The sequence below is a fragment of the Balaenoptera borealis genome (assembly GCF_965194805.1).
Source record: "Balaenoptera borealis genome assembly, chromosome: 16".
NCBI classification, from domain to species: Eukaryota; Metazoa; Chordata; class Mammalia; order Artiodactyla; family Balaenopteridae; genus Balaenoptera; species Balaenoptera borealis.
Window position 1 is genome coordinate 11290501 of NC_138872.1, and position 14435 is coordinate 11304935.

Consider the following 14435-nt stretch of genomic DNA (forward strand, 5'->3'; position numbering starts at 1 on the left):
GCAAGGAAGTCCTGCTCAGAATGGACTCAGTGGAGCACAAATTCCATGGTGCATTAGTGTTGAATAATGGCAGATTTCTGGGCTCACTTCCAAAGGATTCGGATACAGAAATCTGTATTTTTTACCAGCAACCCCAGCTAATTCTATACCTATGGTCCTTGAAGCACACATGAGAATGGCTGGTCAGGTGGTTTTGCTGCAGGATGTACTTTAAGCCATTCACTTTTGTGTCGGGCACATTATATGAAGATTGTGAACTCCATGGGGTCAGGGACCCTAGAGGACAGAATCATCTCTGTTCACTCTTCCCATCTCAAGCCTACCCAGAGCAGCGGTGTTGAATTCCAGCTCATTCCTTGAGTGCTTGTGGCAGGCACTGTGCCTGGCATTCCAAGTACATTTTCTCATTTAATCTCTACAACAACCCTACAATATAGGCACTTTTATTATTCCCATTTTATAGATGAGGAAACTGAGGCACAGTGAGGCAAAATCACTTGTCCAGAGTACCTTTGCACATTGGTATGGAAGCCGGGATTCTAACCAGTCTTCAGGGGAGTGCTCGCTTTGGAGACAGGCTGCCTGAGTCCAAATTCCAGCTCTACTAAATACTAGCTGCGCAACCTTGGGCAAATTACCTAACCCCTCTCTGCCTCTGTTCCCTCCTTTGTAAAATGAAGATAATGAAAGTACCCATCTCATAGGGTGGTGTGAAGATTGAAAGAGTATATATAATGCTTTTAGTCTAGTGAGTGGATCAATAAATATGAGCCCCCATTGTTATATACCTTCAAATAACAGCAAATGGGAGGTAAATCCTTGTTGAATAAATGCAATTGGTTTGATAAACAATGTCTTTAGAAACTGAGTATTCCATGGAGGGGGAAATTAACAAAAGATGCCCCTTCGGGTGAAAAGTTTGGGAACGCCACACTTGGAAGCTGCCTAATATAAGTCTTAGCCATTTAAGTGACTCTCCAGGTTCGTGTACTCTTCCTGCCCTTGTTTCTTTGAGAGCTAGTTTATCTGGAACTCACAGAACTCAGAGCTCCTTGTTGTGGGGGACAGAACAAGGCTGGTTCATTCTTCTCACTGTGGGCTGACCTAAGTAAGTAAATAAATCAAATGCCCATCTGGAGCCCAAGTGGCCCTCATGCCTGCAGGGAGTACCACCCAGTGACTGGAGCGGCCTTTGAGTGGGGCCAGTGCTATGCACGGGATCTTGATGAAGGAGTGGAGGTGGGTGTGTGCGTGCAGAGTCCACGTGTATTTAGTGGATGTATTAGTTACCTAGGGTGGCCGTAACAAATTACCACAAATGTGGTGGCTTAAAGCAACAGAAATATATTTTTGAACAGTTCTGGAGGCCAGACGTCTGAAGTCAATGTGTTGACAGGGCCACACTCCCTCTGAAGTCTCTAGGGGAGAATCCTTCCTTGCCTCTTCCAGCTCCTGGTGACTTCAATGGTTCCTCAGCTTGCGGCAGCATAAATGCAGTCTCTGTGTCCGTCTTTATGTGGTTTTTCTCCTCTGTCTCCTCTTCCAGCTGTCTAATCTCCCTCGGCCTCACTCTTTCCAGAATACCTGTCATTGGATCTAGGACCCACTCTAATCCAGGAGGATTTTGCATTGCCAGGTAATCCAAGATGATCTCATTTTGAGATCCTTAAATTAATTACATCTGCAAAGACCCTTTTTCTGAATAAGGTTATATCCCAGGTTCTGGGGGTTAGGACTTGGACATATCTTTTTTGAGATATGTCCCCCACTCAACCTACCACAGTGGCAGAGGGTGAAACTTTGTCACAATACTGGTCCTGAATGAAACCCCTAATTTCAGGTATCAACTAATCACTATTATATCCGTTCTTCACATAGCAGCAGCCAGAGAGCGCTTTTAATTTTTTGGATCATGAAACTCTTGTAGGTAAAACCCTCCAATAGTTTCCCATCCTTCTTAGAATGAAACCCAAACAAGTCCTAACCCTGGCCCACCTCCCCTACCTTTCTCCTTTTCTTGTACTCTAGACCAATCCTCTAACTCATTGAATGAGTTTCTACCTCAGGACCTTTGCACCAACTGTTCCTGCTGCCTGGACCACTCTTCTTGCAGATCTTGTCACCCTTCAAGTCTCAGGTCAAATGTTACCTCTGCAGACAGGTCTCTGACCACGGTCTCTAAAATAGCCCCCAGTCACTTTCTGCCGGTGACCTTGTTTTCTGCATCACAGTGCTCATCTCTAAAATCTCCCTCTTTATTTGTTGGCTTGTTTCCTTTTCCTGCCCCCCACTATAGTGTTCCATGAGGGTAGGGACCTCGACTTCTTGTCTGTGTCCCAAGCCCCTGATATTGGGTTGGGAGGAGGGACTTGAGGTGCTGGAATCTTCTGTGGCTCTCTAAGGCTTGGCTTTCGTCTGTCACGCTCTACCAGTTCTCTGCCAAGTCCTGGCCTAGAACCAGCCAAGCCTTGGTATCCCCCAGAGCTGTGATGGTGGTGATTGGGAATCTTTTAGTGATGACTGGTTAGAAAATAAACAAATGACCATGTGTCATGATAGCTAAAACCTTTTCTTGGCAGGTCTGCCTGAGGAATGGTCTCAGGTGGTTTCTTGGGCCTTTCCTTCACAGATTTAGCTAATGGAGCAAATCAATGACCCATTAAACTTTTTAAAATGTCCTAAAGAGTTGTCAGTAGAGAAGGATGGCTGTTTACCAAGCCTCCAATGGATCATCGACTCCTAACTTAGCAGTGTCAGCAAGCTTCCTGGTAAAAATCCGGCCTGGTCTTTTTTCTGGGAGGTAGACCAGTGTTAAGAGCTTGGAATTCAGAGAGAGACCAAAGTAGTCTCTGGTGAGATGTCACTTCCTCGGAGAGGCCCCTTCTGATGCCCCCTAATAAACGGTTCCGTGAATCTGTATCCTTTTTCCTTCTTAGAACTTATCAGGCATTTGAGGACATATTTTCTCCCTACTGTTACCATGTAGTATTATGTCATGTGTTTGTTCTCTATGTGTTATCGTCCATCTCTACCACTAAATGTAAACTTCATGAAGAAAAGAGATTAAGTCGATTTGGTTCAATGCCGTCTTCCTTGAGCTACAGGTCATTCCCAGATGGGCCACAGGTCCTTGGAAGATTCCAGAAATCAAGATGACAGGGCTTTTTTCTACCTCATAGACTCAGACCTCCAGGGTCCTCAGGGTCATCCAGCTCACTCTGTCTACCAGTGAGGACACATAGCCAGGAAAGGAAGTGGCCCTTCCCTCTGAGATTCACAGCTGCTCTCCTAACGAAGTTTGGGTGCCTTGACTGGTTGGCTGATTTGGGGTCAGCCAAAGACATTCCTGGGATAGAATAACTGACTAGGGGCAAAACCCAGGCCCACAGCGCTGGAAACTGGATGCACAGAGCTTCAGTCTCCAGCCACAGACAGCGCTAGGTGTGACCTCCCAGTTTATATTTCCCAGAAGTCCTGCAAGCCTGGTGTTGTCCCATTTTGCAGATGAGAAAATGGGTAAAGAGGTGAAATCAATGAACACCCAAATACAGAATGCTGGTCTGGGTGCAGCAGGTTAGAATCTTCTAACCCTGGTCTGCTACTTACCAGCTTTCAGGCTTTGGGCAAGTTGCTTAACCTCCTAGTGTCAGCCTGTATGCTTTCCAGTGAGAAAAACCCAACTGAAAGTAGCTTTCACAAAATAGGGAATTCACTGGCTCATGAAACTGGGAAGTCCAAAAGTGGTTTGCTTCAGGCACAGCTGCATCCAAGGGCTCAAACAATGTCATCGTGACTCTCTCTTACTCCTGCTCTCTTAGTGCTTCCCTCTGTGTTACCTTCACTCTCCTCCCCAGGTAACCAGGATGGCCCTGGCAGCTCCAGACTCACATCCTGCCAATTCAGCAACCCTGATGGAAAAAGTGCTTCTTTTCCCTGTGGTCCCAGCACAAGTCCTGGCCTTGAAGTTCATTGGTCCAATTGAGTCTCACATGCCATCTCTAAGCCAATCACTTTGTCCAAGGGAAATATTGGCAAATAAAGAAACCGAGGCCCAGAGAGGTCAAATTCTTAACCAAGGTCGCACAGCTCTAAGTATGGAAGTAGGATTTAGATAATAGGCAGTCTGGTTTCAGCATCTGTGCTCTCAGCCGTGATGCTACACAGTCTCTCCAAGAATTCCCATGAACTCTAAACAAATAATAACAATGAAGACATAATAATAGTGGTAATAATTATCACTTACAACAACATGGTGAAGCTATTACTATTATTACCCCCCATTTGAAGTGAGGCACAGAAAGTTTCTCAGCTTGCTTGTGGTCACACAGCTAAGAAATGGTGGAGCCAGGATTTGAAAGCAGTTTAGCTCTAGATGCTGCTTCTAGTTCTGAAATTCTATGAATATATGTGAGTTCTGCACTGTGAGAGCTTACAGGAAGGTTAGCAGCCCAGAAGCTCCTCACTCACGTCCTCACTGGGCCCTTCCCCATCCTTGTGAAGACTCTCCCTCCCCTCCACTCCCAGAAAATATTCCAGACTTTACTCCAAGCCATTAAAAATAAAAACAAGAATAAATACGTAAGTCTAATCTGGAGCTGCCTCTCCTCCAAGAGTGAGTGCCCAGGGGAGGGAGGAGCTCAGGGGGAACTAGGGGGAATCACGTGCGTTCTGAGAAAGGTGGGTCAGAGACAGGGGGTGGTTGAAGCAGGGAAACTTCAAGCAGGCAAGTTTGACCCAAGGATGGAAACCAGACTTGGCCCCATGCTTTCAGCAAAGGAGGGTTTCCAGAGGCCACTGCTTCCTCCACCCTCCAGTTTAGGGGGTGGGGGGACACTGGTGGCACACACAGTGATTCTGGGCGTAGGTTCTGCAATCTGGCAGACTTGGGCTTCTATGCCCTTGGACAGGTTACTTACCCTCTCTGATTGCCAGTTTTGCGTCTTTTACATTAAGACAGGGATGTGATGGTCGGACGAGATGGTGTCTGAGCCTTGTCTCTAGTCCAGGGCAAGGACTCCATAAATGAGGCTGTTGTTATTACAGTTGTGTAGGTTGCTGAGTAGAAAAAGCAGGCTATGATCTGCCTACAGATGTTTTCATAGTATATGTTGCAACCTCCTGTTTTACACCTCTAATTTCTGTCATGCCGGTGGAGGTGAGCAGGGCCAGCTTTGTGGGTGTGTCTGTAATCGGTGCAGCTACACAGGGCCTGGGCTCAGAAGGGCCCTGCGCTTGGTTTAATGCTCTGCAGTCACCATCTTGAAATCCTTAATATTTTTGGAATCAGGGACCTTGCATATTCATTTTACACTGGGCCTTGTAAATTATGTAGCCAGTCCTGGAAGTGAGTCTAGATTTTCAAATTCTTGAAGTGGGTTAGAAGCAGTTTCTGTCTTTGAAGATGGAAATGGTTTCCCTCCTTTATTCTGGGAGGAACTACTACTCTTGGGGGAAGTCTTAAAACAGTGACATTATTCAGATACAGATTCCCCATGTTGAGTTGTTTATTATTGTTTAGTAATAGTAATTATAATTGCTACATGTATTGGGTGTTAACTATGGGCCAAGCTCTGTGCTAAGCTAGCGCTTTACCTTCATCCCTCTAGATCTTCCCAAGAACCCTGTGAAAGGGTATGTTATTAACCTTATTTGACAGGTGAGGAAGCAGAGTGGTTATGTAATTTGTCCATTGTCACCAGCAGTGTTGGCATCATGTCTATGAGTTGAGTGGCACTGTAGCAAGATGGCAGCCCTTTTAGAGAAAAGGAATTAACTTCTAAGCTTTCATTTAGATAAAAGTGTTCCTGGAGTCCTTGGGAGAGAGGTGTGTCTTTTGGATCAAATATTTGCTCCGGTAGTTTTTGTATTTGAAGATGGAAATGGTCTTCCATTTGAAAACTGACCGTGCAGAGAGGGAGGGGCTGGCCTGTACTTTTCCTTTCCTGTGCTGGAGGGAGGCCTATGGCGAGGACCCACACTTAGAGTGACTGAAAGCAGAGGGACCCTGACTTGGGGGAATGTGCTCACAACTCTCAAGCTGTCCTCACCTGGGCCATGGGGAAGCACACAGTGGATGGAGCTTTCCTCTGAAGGACCTGGAGATTCCCACTGCCCATATCTCGGGTAGGCGAGGAAGAGAAAGGCTCTAAATTCTAGAGAGAGGGTCAGGAGGCCCCCCCCCCTCCGTGGGAGGTAGACTGGCTCCCACAACTGGCTGGAGAGAAAGGAGGACGGAGACCGGCATGAGGGACAGCAGGATGCAGGTACATGGCCTCTAGAAACTATCTGCTTTCAATTTCATTTTGTGTTTTCCTTTTCTGCATTGTAATTCCCACCTGTTATCCTCAAGTCTTCGATAAAATGTTGTTCCCTGCTGCAAGCTCATCTTAGGTTTGGTATTACCCAGATACTAATTGTCCCCAATATCAATTCTCCTCTTCTTTCATAGAAATAGGATTGTACCTGGGCCATGGCTGCCCAGCTAAAGACTACATTTCCCAGGTTCCCTTGAAGCTAACTATGCCATGTGACTACATGCTGGCCAATAGGATGTGGGTAGAAGTGATGTGGTCCACTTCTAAATCATGCCCTCAAAGGCCCAGGGGGTGCTGGGCAGAGGGACAGGAAAAGTTCTTTCTTTTGCTTTTTACTCCATCCCGCTGCCTGGAACGTAGATATAGTGGGTTCCAACTTGGACTGTGCAGACAAGGGCAACATACAAGGGATGGAAGAGAACAAGACAGAAGGAGCCTGCCCCATCACCCCTAGACTGATCACACACACACTGTTCCGTGAGAGAGACATAAAGGGGGCTGATTTTCAGCTGATATGCACAGGTCTAGTCATCCTGGTTGCTTATAGACATCATTCTTATTGTTAAAAATAAACTTCTGCTTTGTTTAAGCCACTGTTCATGGGAGTTACAGTAATTGAATCTATATTCTATAATTAACCCAGACATGTGTTAGGGGGCTGATAAGGAAGAGGGCTGTGTACCGCCTCCAGATGAAGATGGCGCTGGGGACAGGAGCAGCATCCTGATGCAGGCAGTTAAGAGAAGGCCGACAAGGGCAGTAGAAGTCCTGGGACAGACAGCTCACCGTGGTTGCCAGGCAGCCACAGGGATGGTCCATGGGACATGTGAACATCCCCCAGAGATTCTGAGTAATATCCTGCAGAAAGAACCTGATAAAAGTTTGGTCTTCTTAGAGTCATGGGGTCTGATTGTTAGTTAGATATTAAAGGGGAAGCTGGAAATTTCGGGGACAGCTGGGGTTAGAAACAGTGGCCAGAGAATGTTAATTCCCTTCTGAGGCAGATACTTTTGGTTGCCTATCTACCCATCATCCCCTCCCCCCTTCTTCTTGGGCTGACAGAGCCCACCCAGTATAACAGAGGCTGAAAAAGTGAGCTATTCCTTTTCCAAGCCACCTTTGCAGTTTGAGCATGGACATATTACTCAATCCCAGCTAATGGGATGTGAGGCAAAGTCTGCCCAGGAGCTTCTGGGAAAGGTTTCTCCCTCTTGTAAGAGACACGTGGAAGGAATTGTGCCTCTTCCTCAACAAGCTAAGGCTGGAGGAGCACAGAGAGAGAGCCCCCGAGCCCTTGGCAAAGTCACTGAGTTACTGAACTGTCCCTGGAACCACCTAGCTCTGAACTTCTTTGTAAAGATCATAAGCTTTTTAGTTTTATTGTTGAAGCCACTTTGGGTTGGCTTTTTTATTACTTGCAGCCAAAAGCGTGCTAACCGCTACACTGTCTTTGCCTTCTGTTTCTACCTTCCTTCAGCCCTATGGGTCTCAAGTTTAGCCTCATTCCTTCCGCTGAGCCCTGGTTGCTCTGGAAGTCAAGATCTTTTGGAAACCACCTGCGTCAACTTGTCACCACTTTTCTTCTAAATAAGAATCTCCCTTGTCCCTTCTTACTTCTTCATTTCAGAACCAAGATCTGTATCTGGGTGGGGTGAAAGCAGAACTTCAGCCTTTGTACAAAACTCTATTTGGGCATGGATTGATCCTCTTGTATTGGTCTTATCAGTCCGGATGTGTGTCTCTCTCAGCTGACCGGGAGCTCCTCTCAGTCATGGACTGGGTAGTATTCATCTTGGTATAACCCTAGGGTAGCTCAGGGCTGGGCAAGAGGAGGTGCTCCCCAAATGCTTGTTGAATGAATATATGAAAGAATGAATCATCTAAGCCCAATTTTATCACCTCCCTAAACAGAGCCAATTTCCCTCCCCACTGCTCTCCTACACTACTCTAGGACAAGACAGTTCTTGCAGAGGTAGAGCCAGGAAGAAGAAGAAGTTAATCCAATTCTCAATTCCAAAGCAGTGTCTAATCCTTCTCTCCTTAAATTTCATTTAATCCACCCACTGTCAGCCCTAGCTCTGGTTCAGCAATGAGCTGACTCTGACCCAGATTGTCTCCAAAAAAAAAAAAAACAAAAGGAAGAAGGAAGAAGGGAGAGAAGAAACTGTGTTTGTATTTAAATCAAATTCCAGAAGCCTGGAAGAACTAAAGAGAGAAAGGATTCAAGGTGGGCATTCTCTCCACCAAGAGGTGTAAATTCTAGCACTGGAGGTGGGACCTTTTTTTTCTCAATTCTTTTTCTAATCTCAAAAGTAATACATGTTTAATGAAGAAATCTTGGGGCTTCCCTGGTGGCGCAGTGGTTGAGAATCTGCCTGCCAATGCAGGGGACATGGGTTCGAGCCCTGGTCTGGGAAGATCCCACATGCCGCGGAGCAACTAGGCCCGTGAGCCACAGTTACTGAGCCTGCGCGTCTGGAGCCTGTGCTCCGCAACAAGAGAGGCCGCGACAGCGAGAGGCTCGCGCACCGCGATGAAGAGTGGCCCCCACTTGCCGCAACTAGAGAAAGCCCTCGCACAGAAACGAAGACCCAACACAGCAAAAATAAATAAATAAATAAATAAATAAATAAATAAATAAATAAACCCAAAGTTTAAAAGAAATCTTGAAAAGCACATATGAAAGAGAGGAAACTTAGTGTTTTAGTCTCACCACTTATGATGGTGACAACATTTTGGTATGCGGATTTCCACAGTTCTTTGGTTTGTCTCTGTCTCTTCACCTCTGTCTCCATCTTCCCCTTTCCCTCAGCCCCTCTCATCTCTCTCTCTCTCTCTCTCTCTCTCTCTCACTCGCTCGCTCGCTCCAGGTCTCATTCTCTCTTTCTCAGACTTAAATGTTTCCAGGTTCTTCACCCTCCAGACAGGGTCACACCCCGCCCCCATTTAATAAACACTCAGTGTGATCTAATTCCCATCTCATGACGCAGTAGGAAACCCAGTCCCCTCGGCTCCACAACAGTTTCTGAGAACTCTGAATACCTTTTCCTCAAACTCTGCTTACCACTTGTCTCTTCTTGCTCTAAATTTTCACTTCAGTCTACTCTCCAGCTTCCCTTGCTCTCCCCGTATCAGACGGGAATGCTTTTGGCTCTAAGTAATACTCAAGCTGAAGCAGATCAGAGTTTCTTTTCCCCACAGAACGAGCAGTCTGGGGACAGGTGTTCCCCCATCATGCTGATGGCCTGCACATCCCCTCAGCCCTTGGTGTTCACACCGCAGCTTTCTGGCAGAAAGCTTTCTCCAGCCACTGGAGAGGGCTCAGCGCCCCTCAGGGTCTGGCCAGGAGCGCATGCCTTTAGAAACAGCCCTCGACCAAGGACAAGTGGAAGCTTGTGGGTAAGCAGCTCAACTCCTTGCTCCTCAGGGGGGGCAACTCAGGGGCATGTTCTCCACGGGCTCTCAGAAGTCTCCAGTGGGGCAGAGTCCCACTTGCCCTTGGTGGCAACCTGCCCCTTCCTGTTCCTGTCTCATTCCCCCACTCCTGGACTGGTGCTCCCTGAGATCTCCTCTCAAATCACTTGCTTGCATTCAAAGCCTTGCCTCAGCTTTGGCTTCTGGAGGAACTCTGTCTCAGACAGTAGACTTGGGCTTTTCCTTCTGTCTAACTAAAAGGCCACAAATAGAAATGTCTTCTTCCACCAAGTATGACTCCACAAAATTCTGGCCTCTTTAAAAGAGCAATGCATCCCCACTTCTAGTCCTCGAGATATCAAATATATTGGGTCTCCATCTAGGGCCTCCCCCCCCCCCGCTACATATGCTTTTGCACCCGGCACTTTACATACACAATAAAATGAGGAAGGGGCCTTCTGAGTCTAAATTCAGAGGTCATCTAGCAGTTGGGGACAACCACTTCTCTTCAGGGGTCCCTGTGAAGCCATTTTAGGGGAAAGGCACCCTACTCCCACTCCTACCCAGCCCCCTCCACCCCCCACATCCAAGCCCCTAGAGCCATAAGTCTTGCTTGAACTGGGTGTTGGAAGGGGGGAAGGTGCAGAAGAACTTTGAATCAAATTCTAGATTGAAGTTTTTTCAAGTAAATTTTTACTAAAATATAATACATATACAGAAAATATATATATATATATATATGTCATAAGTACACAGCTTAAAGAATTTCCACCAACTGAACATGCTGATGTAGCCAGCAACCAGATCAAGATGCAGAACTCTACCAGCCCCCCCAGAGAGCCACCTTGTGCCCCTTTCGGTCCCATCCCCTCCTCAAGGGCTACTACCATTCTGACTCCTAACACCCTGGGTTAGTTCTGCCTGGTTTTGAACTTCGCATAAATGGAATCACGCAGGGTGTGCTCTTTCATGCCTGCCTTCTTTCAGTCAACGTCACGGCCATGAGATTCATCTGTGTTGGGTCTAGCTGCAGCTCACTGGTTGAGACTGACATTTTAATTTGAGGAGTTTTGGGTTTTAAGGACGGAAAGGAGATGGTTTTGGTAATTAAAAGAGCCTGAAAAATGATGGAATTGGAGAGAGGTGGGTTGAGGAAGCCCACCCCTTAAGAGCTGCATGACTTTGGACAAATGACCGAACTTCTTGTTTCTCTGTTTCCGTAACATGCGGCTAACACAGCTTCCTACTTCACAAGGCCATTGTGAGGACTCGGTGAATTGGTGTCTGCAAGAGCAGTGGCCCGTGGTGTCTGCAAGAGTGGTGCCTGGCCCGTGGGGGGGGCTCTCCTGGGACCCTGCTGCTCCCTCACCTACTGCCCCTACCGTGAACACTACCTCTACTCTCGTATTTTTATTATTACCCAGAGGGAAAAGGGAGGTTTCAACAGAGGATATTTGGTAGTAGTTATTATAAAAATAAAGCTAGTTGAGACGTATCCCTAAACCGGTTAGGCGTGCGTCTCAGGTAAAGCACACATCAACCCTGAGAAGTGAGTACGGATCATGCTCATTTGATAGACCAGGCAGCTGAGGCTTGGAGGGAGAAGCAGCTTCTCTGGGGTCACAGAGCGACTTGGTGGTGGAGCCAGGGCCTCTCGAAGCAGGGAATCCTGCTCTTCTCTTTGCCCTTTTACCTACTTCTCATCTCCTGCTAGATCCGGCCGTCCTCAGGATGCACTGGGGTGACCCTACTGGGCTACCCTTGGCATGACCACCCCGTCCATGTGGTGCTGTCTTTAGAACTTACTGGAATGTTTTCTGTATTGATTTTCTTATCGACCTGTTCACATGAGGCTCAATCTTTCCTGCGGGTCTCATAAGCAGCACTTTGTGAAATACCAGGTGGGTCAGTCATACTCAGCAAACAGGTTCTAAGGTAGCTCCGTGGTAGTGGTATGGTGGCTGGGAATGTTGGTTTTTATGGGGCTGAAATTAGTCAACTGAGGTAATAGAATTCTATCCTATTGGCCTGTTCACCCCCGAACCAGAATTCTCCCACTGCAAATCAAGAAATTGGCCCACAGGAACAGGAGAGGAGTTTGTGAGAAGGATGTAAGGCACTTTATAGACATGGAGAAAGAAACCACCAGAAGCAAGCTTGAAAAGGCTTGAGAACAGGATGCCCTTGGGGGGGGGGGTCTTGGTTGCAGAAACTGGCGAGTGTCTTCTTCAGCTCTGATGACCTGTCACTAAGGACGCTTTGGCTGCAAGTAATAGAGAACAATGACTCAAACTGGCTTAAGCAGTAAGGGAGTTGGTAGGTTGGGCAACTCTGAAGTTGGTTGACTCAGGGGTTCAAGAATGTAATTGAGAACTCAGGTTTTCTCTCTCTTCCCTCTACTATCCACCTGTTGGCTTCAACTGAAAGCTGGTTCCCTCTGTGGCCGCAAAGTGGCAGCCAGTAGTAAGCAGGCTATAAAATTGTTAACATCCAGTAGGGAAGAAAGAGAGAAAGTGGCTTTCCCTGGCTCTCTCTTAAGAGTAAGGAAGTGTTGCTGCCAGAAGTCCCCAGAAAATCTATCCTGGTGTCTCACTGGCTAAACTGGCTTGGCCTGTTCACCCCTGAACCAGTCCTCAGCAAGAGGCATAGGGGGTGATTTTGGCCCCCATTTGGAGGACATTTGGCAATGCTGGCAGACATTTGGGGGTGTTAGTGGCACCTCATGGTTAGAAATTAGAGATGCAGCTAAATATCCTACAATGCCCAGGATGACGCCTCCCTGCTTCACACACTACAGAAAATTAGCTGTTCTGAAACATCAACAGTACAGAGGTTGAAAAACCCTGGCTTAGACTAATCAGGACCTCCCTGCGCTTGGGGTGTAATAGTTGGTGGGGAGTCACCTACAGTGTCCACTGCAAACTTTTTTTTCAGAATCTGTTACTCTGTTGGAGATTCAAATTTCAGAGAGGGTTTGTTTGGCTTGGCCTGGTTCACTTGCCCACTCATAGGCTAATTGAGTGTAAGGCACTGTGGTTGACCAGTAGTTCCCCCACAGGAAGATCCTGGCACAGGAAGTGGGAAGGGATGTTAAACAAGCAGAACAAAACAAAAAAGCCCACCTCAACTTCTCAAAGAAGCTTAAACTCTTGATGCTGCTGGAGAGGACAAGTTTCATGTCTTAACTGGAAACCCACAAAACTGTGATGTGCTTTTGCAGTGACACTCCTCTCAAAGAACAAGAGGGAGACATCCCAGAATGAAATAGGGGAGGGGAAAAGCATGCAACATCCTGGGATGATATGGGGGAGGAGTGGGGAGAGAAAGAGTATGATACACGTTAACTCGACTTCAAAGATGGTGGTCATTCATTCTTTCCCTCCAGGTATGGCATCTACTCTTCCACACCCTTGAATCTGAACTGGCTTAGACCTTGTGTCTGTTTTGACTAGTAGAACATGGTGAAAGTGATGCTGGGCTAGTTCTGGGCTTCCTGCCACATGTAGCCCTGAGCCACCACGGAAGAAGTCTAGGCTGCTCCAGTGGGAGAGCACTGAGATGCCATCTTGGATGTCCAGCCCAAGTCAAGATGACATCAACCCCAGTAGCCATCTGCTTGCAACGGCACGAGAGAACCCAAGTGAGAACCGCTCATCTGAGTCCAGTCAACCCACAGAACATGTGAGTGAGAATAATAAACTGTTGTTTTTAAGCCACTAAATTTGGAGGTGGTTTGTCATGCATCATTTGATAGCCAGAACAATATATAAAAATAATATGCATATATAATAAAGATATTTCAATTTTCATATGTACTAACATTTTCATTAAAATACTTTATTATAAAAGTCATATAAAAGTGTCGCCAAAAATGGAGAAAAGAAACGCCACCCCTAGTTACACCGATGTAACTCCAATCACAATGACTGTACGCATTTTAGTGTGTATTCTCCCAGCCTTCTTTCCTATGGAAGATTTTCATACGGCAGTTTGAGAGCATCTTTTTTTCCTTTTACCAATATGTCATCATCGTTATTCTACATTGCCACAGAGGTTTTGTAACCAGAAAACTATACTAACAATGCTATTAACAGCCACTTATAGTAGACAGAATAACGGTCCCCCCAAAGATGTCTATGCCCTAATCCCCTGAACCTGTAAATGTGTTACTTTATGTGGCAAAAGGGACTTTGCAGGTGTGATTAGGTTAAGAATCTTGAGATGGGGAGATAATCCTGGATTATCTCAATGGGCTCAATGTGACCACAAGGGTCCTTATAAAAGGGAGGCAGGTGGGTCAAAGTCAGAGAAGATGATGTGAGTAAGGAATCAGCATCCGAGAGAGTGAGCAGAAGAGGCCATGCTGTTTGCTTTGAAGGTGGAGGACGTGCCACAATCCAAGGAATTTGGCAGCCCTCTAGAAGCTGGGAAAGGCTAGGAAACAAATTCTCCCCTGGACCTTCTACAAGGAATGCAGCTCTGCCCACACCTGGCTTTTAGCTCCACAAGACCCATTTTCTTGGACTTCTGACCTCAGAACTATAAGATAATAACTTTGTGTTGCTCTAAGCCACTCCATTTGTGATAACTTGCTACAGTAGCCATAGGAAACTAATACAGCATCTTATTTAGCATTTAACACACAGTATCTTATTTAATATCTCACAACAACCCTGTGAGGCAGGTCCTGGTACCATCTGCATTTTA

The 14435-nt window shown here is 46.5% G+C and overlaps 1 protein-coding gene across 1 annotated transcript in view; it reads right to left on the reverse strand.

Annotated features, from left to right (window-relative positions):
* PTPN1 (protein tyrosine phosphatase non-receptor type 1) overlaps window positions 1–14435 on the reverse strand; it is a 146204-nt gene that overhangs the window by 70110 nt on the left and 61659 nt on the right. The window lies entirely within an intron of this gene.